The sequence below is a fragment of the Chinchilla lanigera genome, unplaced genomic scaffold (genome assembly GCF_000276665.1).
Source record: "Chinchilla lanigera isolate Chin_1 unplaced genomic scaffold, ChiLan1.0 scaffold00017, whole genome shotgun sequence".
Taxonomy (NCBI): domain Eukaryota; kingdom Metazoa; phylum Chordata; class Mammalia; order Rodentia; family Chinchillidae; genus Chinchilla; species Chinchilla lanigera.
The window spans coordinates 564,868-575,245 of record NW_004955418.1 but is presented as its reverse complement, the minus strand read 5'-3'; the positions used below and the strand labels follow the sequence as shown (position 1 = coordinate 575,245).

Here is a 10,378-nt window from a genome sequence, read left to right as displayed (position 1 = left end):
TTTTGGTTTTTCTCCGGTACCGGGAACCGAACTCACGACCTTGCGCTTGCCAGGCAGGCGCTTTGCCGCTGAGCTAAATCCCCAGCCCCCTCAGCTGTTACTTCTTGTCATGTAAACAAAGGTTTCTTCACCAAATAAATTCAACTGTTTTGTTTTCCTGAATTCAGATGGAAGCAATAAATATGAAATAGGTGATCCTTTATATGATTTGAATATCACCCTTTGTTGTCTCTCCCTGGTGGTCTAGTGGCTAGGATTTGGTGCTTTCACCCTTTGTTCAGCAACATCATTCTTTTTTAAAAAATTTTTTTTTCTTCTTTTTTTTTTGGTTTTTCTCCGGTACTGGGAACCGAACTCACGACCTTGCGCTTACCAGGCAGGTGCTTTTGCCGCTGAGCTAAATCCCCAGCCCCCTTTTAAAAATTTTTTTGTTGGCACATATTTTACACATGTAATGAGCATGTTCAGTGCAGGGAATTTGAGCCTCTATGTGGTGTAATTCTTCCCATTCCCCTCTTCTTCCTTCAGCCCTTCTTATGCTCATTACAAAAGCGTTGTTTTCACTTTATCTTTCCATTCTTTTTGCTTCTTTTCCCTTTCTTCCCTTTCTTCTCCCCTTCCCTTTCTCCCCTTCCCATTTGAATATGTTCTTCCTGCCTCCCAATATCTATCCTCCATTTAGTTTTTGAGGTACCTCCACACTGATTCCCATAGTGATTGTACTAATTTACACTCCCACCAGCAGTGGAGAAGGGCTCCTTTTCCCCCACAGCTCTCCAGCATTTGTTATGGGTTGATTTCTTTTTATTTTTTTATTTTTTTCCAGTACCGGGAACCGAACTTACGACCACACTCTTGCCAGGCAGGCGCTGTGCCGCTGAGCTAAATCCCCAGTCCATGGGTTGATTTCTTGATGGCAGCCATTCTTTCTGGAGTGAGACGGAATCTCAGTGTTGTTTGGATTTGCATCTTTTGAATGATCAGTGATGTTGAGAATTTTTTCAAGTATTTATTTGCTATTTCCACTTCTTTATCTGAGAAGTGTCTATTCCTTTCAGATGCTCATTTTTTGGGCTGGTCTTTAAATTGGGAGGGTCTGATTTTAAAATTTTTTTTACATATTCCAGATAGCATTTCTTTGTCTGAGGAACAGCGACAAAACTTTTTTCCCACAGTGTGTTGTCTCTTCAGTCTTTTGGTGGTTTCTTTTGCTGTGTAACATCATTCTTCTAAAACCTATATACCTACTGACAAATTTCAGCACAACCTGTCACTGATTTTTATTTAAATTCTGCATTACTTGAGTCCAAATGAATGAAATCTTACTCTAGCTTTTTCATTATTTTATCATACATATTATGTATTAGGAAGAAATACAATGCAGGAATACTTTCCTCAGACAAGGAGTGAGGTAGTTATCAGAATTACAAATTTATTTGTAATATTTATTAGGTAACGAAACTAAAGTACAGTAAAATATTTTTCTCCATCAGATAGGAAGAAGCAATTCAAAGAAATTTTGTAATGACTTTTCTTTTCTAGAACCTTAGCTATCAAAGAGATTCTTTTAGTCCTGTTTGTTTTTCAGGTACCAGGACTGAACCCAGAGCCTTCATACCGAAGTATGTGCCCAGCCCTTTTCATTTTGAGACAGGGTCTCATTAAGTTGCGAAGCCTGGGCTCGAACTCTGCATCCTCCTGCCTTAGCCTCCCAGAGCACTAGGATTACAGGCATGGGCCTCCATGCCTGGCTGCAAATAGTTTCTTCTCAGGTGTTCCCTCCACCCCCACTCTCTTGCTTTCCATTTGCCTTCTCCTTCTTTTTCCCTTTTACTTCCTATCATTAGCATAATGACCAGATAAATATGACTAAATTAAATCATGACATTTCTCTCAACTCTAGGTCAAGGCAATTACATCTTGTTATCCCAGGGATCTGTTCCTCTGGCCTCCCTTTACCTGCTCAGACATCTGCTTTCAGATGGACAGCTTCTGCTTCTTTACTCTCAGACAGAGCAAAAGCGAGCAATGATGGAAATTTTCCTGATTCATTAATGTCACAAAACCAGTCTAGGAAAATCCATGCCCTGAAGTCTTCGTGTCTTCTGGGATAACGGTGCATTCTGAGTCATAGGGAGGCCATATACAGAATATTTTACAAATCAAAAGATTTGAGTTCAAATCAGTCCTGACCCTGCAAGTGTATTCAGCTTAGTACTAATTCTATGACCAGGAAGCCAACAGTCTCCAGGCATATTTCCTCACCTATGAGAACAAACAGCAATGCCCACCTTAACAGGAAGCATGAGGGAGGAGTCTGACACTTAAGTAGTGGGTACTTACTACACTTTAGTCCCACCCTATAGAGAGCCCTCCCCAGTCCTCCTCACAGCCCAGGAAGTTCATATTTGTAATCCCATGAAAAGTTAATGGAATTCTAGCAAGTTAGTTCCAATCTACCACTTCTACCAACTCATGGAGAGAATAAAGATACTAAGGCATATTTGTAGTTATGGGGAGCAAAGGGGTCCTGTGTCTGGCCACGATGATGGCTATCCGGAACCAAGTCCATTGCCCAGGACCAAACCCAGATTTTATTCATTTGTGAAGAAGGGAGTGGCTTCAGTGAGGATGAGTGTGAGAGTGGTGGGAATTACCTGAGTGCCATGAGCTGGGCTAAGTAGGAGGCCTGAAATCACCTCTGCAATATGCACAGAGGATATGCGGAAAGAGTAATCTGCATAACACAACTGCGACAGTATCTAATGGTTTGGGGTCGGTGCCTCAGCTCTAAGTTGTAATCTTTGAAGCCCCAAGAAGTCATAGTCTCGAACAGATCCCAGCTGGAGCATTGGCTCACACATGCTGCCTCATCCCGGCGCACTCCAGGGAGCAACAGGGGATTGGGGAAGCATGCCTGCTATCTCCAAAGATCACCATCAGCACCTCGGCTAGACTGATATTGCTTTTTTTTAGACTGATATTGCTTAAAGTCAACTGAAGGGATGAGGAAAAGTCCCAGCCAGTTCAGTACATATCAATACATGGGAAATACGGTCAGGTTCAGCAAAAATGGAGGCAACTGCTCCTCTTTTAAGGAGAGTTGCCTCGGTGGTCCTCCACATCACCCACTTCCCCCTACCCAACAAATTTCTTTTTTTTGTTTTGTTTTTGTTTTGTTTTTCTTCCAGTACCAGGAATCGAACTCACCACATTGCGCTTACTAGGCAGGCACTGTGCCGCTGAGCTAAATCCCCAGCTGCCAGCAAATTTCTTTGCTTGAGAATGACTCTTGTTTTGTTTTGAGACAAGGCTTCACTCTGTAGTTTAGGCTGGCTTTGAACTCACTAGATACCCTAGGCTTGAACTACGGGTGATACTTCTGCCTCAGCCTCCTGAGGACTGGGATTACAGGCACATGCCACTCCATCAGGCAAGAATGTCACCTTAAGATGTCACCTTTTTTGTCTCACTGATGCAAGGCCAGCCCCTTGGGCCTGTGCACTGATATGATAGTGAGAAGGGGACACACTGCCCCCTGAGTACACTCATGTTTATTTTTGTTTGTTTTGTCTTTTTAAGACAGCATTTCACTATGCAGTTCAAGCTGGCCTTGAACTCACAGCGATCCTCCTGCCTCAGCCTCCTAAATACACTTGTATTTTAACAAAAACTTTCAGGGTAGGAATTTTGGATATGGTGAGGACACTGCTAGTGGTAGTTTCCATCTTGTGTTGTGGAGAACCTAAAGTTCCATGAAGTATCTCGAGAAGTTTCTGGAGGCCTGGTAATGAGAAGCATAGTTCACTTCTGCCTGCACTGTGACTCCATTTTGACAATAGGTACATTGCTCATCAGCACTTTGTACTACTTATGTACAAGGAGCACACAGGACTCCATAAAAATAGCACAGACTGTACAAATGTATTGGTAAAATCCGAGAAGTGTTATTAACTTTTTTTTGTCTTTTTGAGACAGGGTCTCGCTATGCAGTTCAGGCTGGCCTTGAGCTCACTTTGTAGCCCAGGCTGATCTCAAACTCACAACGATCCTCCTGCCTTAGCCTCCCAAGTGCTGGGACTACAGGCGTGTGCCACTATGCCTAGCTGGATTTGGTAACTTCTAATGAATAGAATCAGGTGTAGGTGAGGAACAGTGACTTTTACAACTATGTCACAAAATGCGGTACTGCCTTTTAGCTGTCTCTCAGATCACTTGCATTGTGCTGTAAGAACACCCAGCTCTGTGTGGCAAGGACCTGAGACCTCCTGCCAGCAGCCAAGGAGGCAGTAAGGGTGCTTGCTCAGGGCTGCGGAGTGAGCCTACTGTGAAGTAGAACCTTCAGGTCCAGTCAAGCCTGCAGGTACCTGGAGTCCTGGCCCACACCTTGAGTGCAGCCTCATGAAACACCCTCACCCAGAACCACCCAACTAAACCACTCCTGACCATAGAAATCATGACCTAATACTTATTTCAAGCTGTTCAGTTTGCGGGTATTTTGCTCTTTAGCAATAAACAGCTAACACAAAGCTGAAAGCTACAGATTCTCCAGAGTAGTAAATCCATCACTTTTACTTGAAGAGTCAGACAGTAAATATCTCAGGCCCATGGACCACATGGTCTTTGTTGCAACTATTCCATTCTATTGCTATAGCAGGGAGCAGCCACAGACAGCAAGGAAACAAATGTGCATGGCTGCATTCCAGTAAAACTTTACTTACAAAAACTGGCTGTAGGACCATGGATTGTAGTTTGTCAATCTTGCTCTGGAGGAAACAATTATCATGATATTAAGCAATGATTAGAAAGGAGTGATAAAAGCTAGGGGATTTCTCAGCTCAAGACTGTAAAGCCAACTACCAAGAAAACTCCTGGTTAGCAAAGGGCATGTACAATTCTCTTTTTATCTTTCTAAGTTTTTGCCAAGAAGAAAAGAGAAATAACATACTGGAAGGGTAAAGGGACTTTCCCCCACTAAGAACTGTGCCGGAATGAGAGCTGAACACCAACCAGATAAAAGACTGAGAAAACAGAAAATAAGGAGAAAACAGTTTACCTGGTCTTTTTTTCTAAGCTTCTAAAACCTTTGAGCTGGTGTTTGAAACAAGCAAAGAAAGCTTGCTGCGGGGAGGAAAATCGCCTCCTATGAACATCTGGAAGGAAAACCAGGAACTAGAAAATAATTGATGACTATTAGTGGAAATTAAAAGAAAGATTCAAATTTTATATGTCTGTTTCTTAACATTGTGCTCTAAATGTCTCACTTCTTTGTCATTTCTAGAACTTAGTCATTGTACAGATCTGTAAGTTTACTTAACATATTATTACAGATAAAAACTCATAACTAACTGAAATCACATGCTGACAAGATGTCTGTTAGAATAAAGGCTGTCTGGATTTAACTGTCATAGTCTATGGTCACTATTATTTTTGACTTTTTTTTCTTTTTGAGACAGGGTTTTAGTATGTAGTCCAGGCTGGCCTCAAACTCACAGCAATCATCCTGCCTCAGCCTCCTGAGTGCTGGGATTACAGCCCTGTGCCACCACTTCTAGCATTATTATTATTAACAACTCTCTGAACTGTAAGCATACCATAATCCTGCAACTATAGTGCTAATATAATAATGGATGATTACTAATGGGTACTTACTAAACACCAGTCACTAGGCTAAGCACATTACATGCATTATTTCATTCAATCCTCCCCAAAATCCTATGTGGTCAGTATTAGTATCCCCATTTTACATCTGAGAAAAACTGAGGCTCAGTAAGTCATTTGTTCAAGATCACTTAGCTAACCACTGTTAAAAGCCAGGCCACCTCAAGAGGAACTGCCCTAAGAGGCCCCATGGGCCATGCCCTGAATGCAAAGGCGACCACTGGAGATTGGTCTGCCCTCTGAAGTGGAGGCTCCAGAGCTCAGACCCACCCTACCAGTTAGTCCAACAGGAATGAGAGGCCCCGGGGCACACTCTGCCTTCTCCCTCTGGCCAGACTGTCATCTCCATGGAGGAGCCCTGGGTAATCATAACTATGGAGGAACAAGAAAACAGCCTGTTGCTAGACACAGGTGCAAGTCTCTCGGTCCTTCTTTTCAATCCTGGCCTTCCTTCCAGCCATCATACCTCAGTGAAAGGAGTCACTGGTGAGGAGGTAATATGCTATTTTTGACAACCCTTAGGCTGTAGCTACTTGTTAGATCCTTCTTGCATATCTCTGTCTTCCTGAGAAACCACTTTGAAGATACCACCATGTATTACAGCAGCCACTGATATTTTCCTACTAATCTATCCTTAACTCTGTAATGTTTGTATTGTTCCTATCTTATTTCATAAATGGATGCATGTTTATTATTATGTGTTTCCTACAACAACCATGGAGAATAATCAATGATTATTCAATAGGTCACTTGTGTATAGCTCTATTTATTTTCTTTAGAAGCCTCTTTGAAGATACTAAAGTATAGTACAACTATTGATAATCTCCTACCTCTTTTGTCTGTAACTCACTATTATTTGTCTATTTGTTTTCCTGAGAAACTGTCTTGTAGATAACAATACGTAAAACAATAACCATTGATAATTTCCTTAAAAAAAGATCACTTAGCTAATAAATGGCAGAGCTAGAATCTAAACCCAGACAGTTGACCTCCAGAGCCATTTGTCATAACTGGCGCCCCCTGCAAGTCCTGAGGAGAAAAGATTAAGTGTAACTTTGTGTGATGGCTGTGATTTCATGTTGTCCTTCCCAGAAGGTCAATTTAGCCAAGCTAAGAGAATTCAAATGCATTAAACTATTGAAGACACTCTAATAACACACCATAGCAACAATCACATACTACTATATAATGGAGACGCACCCAGTGGGAGATGCCCCCAAATCAACATGTATGGAAAAAACATGAATTACCCTAAAATTAAATTGTTCATAAAGTGCAGTTCCATGGACAAAGAGGGGAAAGGAAACAACAGATTCACATGTTTCTTATGCTCACCCTGGGATAGATCCTCATTTAGGAGCATAAGATTCCCCCTCAAAATTGAAATTCTTTCTCTCCTCCCTCCCTCATTCTCTCTGGGTATATATAGCTGAACGTACATAATTTTAAAATTCTTCTGGTGTTACTGCAGTGTAACACAAATCTAAAGCAGAACATAAATACTATGGCAGCCCAAAGTAAAGAACACTTGTAAATCCTCTTTTAGCAAACATAGAACAGGAATAAGTACCTCAGGGCAGGGCAGCTCGACACACCTCCGTTCGTCATATCCACGATGTCCAGTTTTCTAAACAAGCCGTCTCTGCTTGCCCTCTGTTCACACAGTACTCAGGCACAAGGACCTCTGTCACAAGCAGAGCAAAGTTCTCTTTCCTTGTCATCTGAAACCACTACAGGAATTGAGGAGCCTTTTGAGAAGACAGGTGAAGCCGTCAAGTTCTGAAGTAATCAGAGCTCAGAACACAAAATTTGGGAGAAGGTTTGGGAAAAAAAAGAGAAAGAGATGAAGGAACAAGAGGACAGAAAAGAATGATTAAGAAGGCTCTGCCAGGATCAGAAGAAAGAAGGTGGAATGAGAAAAGCTCTCTGCAAAAACCACTACATCCTTCATATCCATGTGATATCATGTGAAGCTGAGTTCAAAAGCAGAATCCTCATGGGTTAAAAAAAAAAAAAAAAGATAAAAAGAAGAGGCTGAAATGAGGGCAGGGTTGGAGCAAAGTGAGGTGCTTGCTTCAGGTACCAAAGTAAAGGAGGCTCCAAAACACTCAGTAATCGAGATAAGTGTATGTTTTTTGAGACAGGGTCTCATTATGTTGTCCAGGGCTCAAGTGAATTTCACGGGCTCAAGTGACTCTCCTGCCTCAGTCTCCCAAGTAGCTGGAACTACAATATGTGCCACCACACTCAGCTAAGATAAATGGTATTTTAATGCAGCAGCCTCACATATCAAATTGGCAAACTACAGCTAGACACCTGCTCTGCAAACTAGACAATGACAGGGTTTGAGCGAGGCGCCTGAGCCAGGGTCTTACAAGTACAGGTAGAGGCCTGTCTTTATTTAAAATGTTGATGTTATGTTCACTGTAGATTTTTTTGGACACTAATATTGCATTAAAACCTTTTTTCATCTCAGTCACTGAATTTTTTTTGCCCCACTTATATTTTGTGCCTTCCTTCCCTCCAGTCCTGGCCTGGATTAGAGAAGAGGAGCAGGTGGCAGGAAGACCTGATGGGTGGTTTAAAGATTTCTGCAGGGATTTGGGGTCAAGACCTAAAGCAGAAGAGTTGGAGAGCCTGTTTCATCGTGCAGTGTGCGGCTATGCCCTGGGCGCCCCTGTGCCAGCGAAGGCCCTTCTTTCTATGAGCACCGTCACTTGCCTTGGCAGCTGCACCCACTTTTATATGCAGGTTCTGGAACGCTGGGAGCTGTACTGCAGCCAACCTCTCTCCTCTCTCCCGTCTCAAACATGTCGTTCTCTGTAATTCAGTTACAGACACCTCTTTCCTGAGCCTTCTCACCCAGGGAGCCTGATCAACGAATCTAAGAACTAAGCCTCATTTGCCTTCTCTGAGTATGCAAGTGAATTTGCATATATCTTGTGTCCATTTGCATTCCCCTCACATGGAGCATTTCGAATAAAAACAACATTCATGAATCAAAATGAAGCTTGTTCCATTCTTTCTCTGTCAAAGTATAGAGTAAGTAAAAGGATACCAGTGTGAGAAAAGAGCTGAAATTATATTTGCCAAGGTTATGTGCAGTTTTTTAAGCAATCCAATTTGGTGGCACTTACCACCACAAAATTGGCATTTAATATTTATAGGTTTAGCCTTGGAGAACACAATCACTCATGACTGAAAGGGCCACTCTCTTCCTTTACCGTTCTGTAGGAATTGGAGCCAAGAGCCCCTAAAAGCTGAAACTGCCCACTTTTCCTCCTGCAGGTCACCACTTACAGCCTGGAAGCCTGGTGGTTCCAGATGGCTGATTTCTCCGTTTGAGACAAAGTGGCTGAAAAGCTGATTAACAGAAAAAGGAGCGTTGCTCTTCAGTTCCTCATGGCCCTCCCAGGAGCTGGGAAAACTAAGAAAAGAGTAGCCTGGTGTCAACACTATGCAGAATTCCATCTGGAGAAATCAACCAGTGAATAGGGCATAACCAGTGAGATGGAGCCCAAAATGATGAAAGCTGGTATCATAAATAACAAGGGTGAGTTCAGAGTAGAGTTATTTTTAAAAATAGAACTGATAAGAATATATCAACATGCCTCCAGCACTGTCTGAGAGGAAGTACCGAACTGGAAGGTGGAAGTCTGTGTGACAGGTAGCTAGTTTTAAGAAGGATGATTCAATTCTCCCCTGGCTTGGAAAAAGTCTTTCCTTTTATTGTACAGCCACCTTATTTGAAAACCAAACAAAATAAAACAGAACTTGGTTATTGGATGACTTTCTGATAATTGGAAAAAGGGGGTGCCCTGGGCAATGAATTTCCATTTTCAAATAGATATACCTGTGACTATAATGTAATGAGGTGACATGTTAGTTTATAATTCAGAACTTTATAAATTTGGCTAGTATAAATTAGTGAACAATTGAACTCTTAGTTGACAAAGATCAAGCATCAGACCAAACTCTCACCAAGACTTATCATCTCTTCCTTTAAACTGTCATAAGCCTCCAGAGAAATATTGTGACAGGCATAGAGACAAACGAAGAAGGGGTATCTATCTATCTATCTATCTATCTATCTATCTATCTATCTATCTATCTACTACCATTTATTGGTACTAGGGATTGAATATAGAGCCTTAACACTGAGATACATCTCAGTCCTTTTTTAATTTTTGTTTTTAAACAGTTTCTTGATAATCATTAAAGTTGCCCAAGCTTGGCTCAAACTTTCAGTCTTCCTGCCTCAGCCTCCCAGATTATAGGTGGGACAAATGCTGGGATTACAGGTGTGCACCACCACACGTGGCTGAAGGAGATTTCTTTATCATTGTTCTAATAGACTCCCCCACAAATTTTGGAAGTAATTCAAATGCCCACCAACAAGAGATTGGCTAATTATATCATGATAAACTCATATTATGTAAAACTCTGACATTATCAAAAAGAACAATAAAGATTTATATTTAACCATGTGGAAAATTTTCCAACATAAATAATGTATATTTTGAACAGCATTAATAGTATGATCACATTTAGGTAAAATTAAATGTATGTGTTTGTGTGTGGATGATATTTGTTTAAAATGAAAATTTTCTGAAATAATCTCAATATTAGCTACTTGTTTAGGGTGGGATTGGAGAAAGATTGAGAGAACATGGGCCTTGCACTTTATTTATTTATTTATTTATTTATTTATTTATTT

General features: G+C 41.3%; 1 protein-coding gene across 1 annotated transcript in view; it reads right to left on the bottom strand.

Annotated features, from left to right (window-relative positions):
• The window catches only part of Nrg2 (neuregulin 2), a gene marked incomplete in the record, with an annotated part of 245,238 nt that overhangs the window by 218,616 nt on the left and 16,244 nt on the right, over nt 1-10,378 (bottom strand).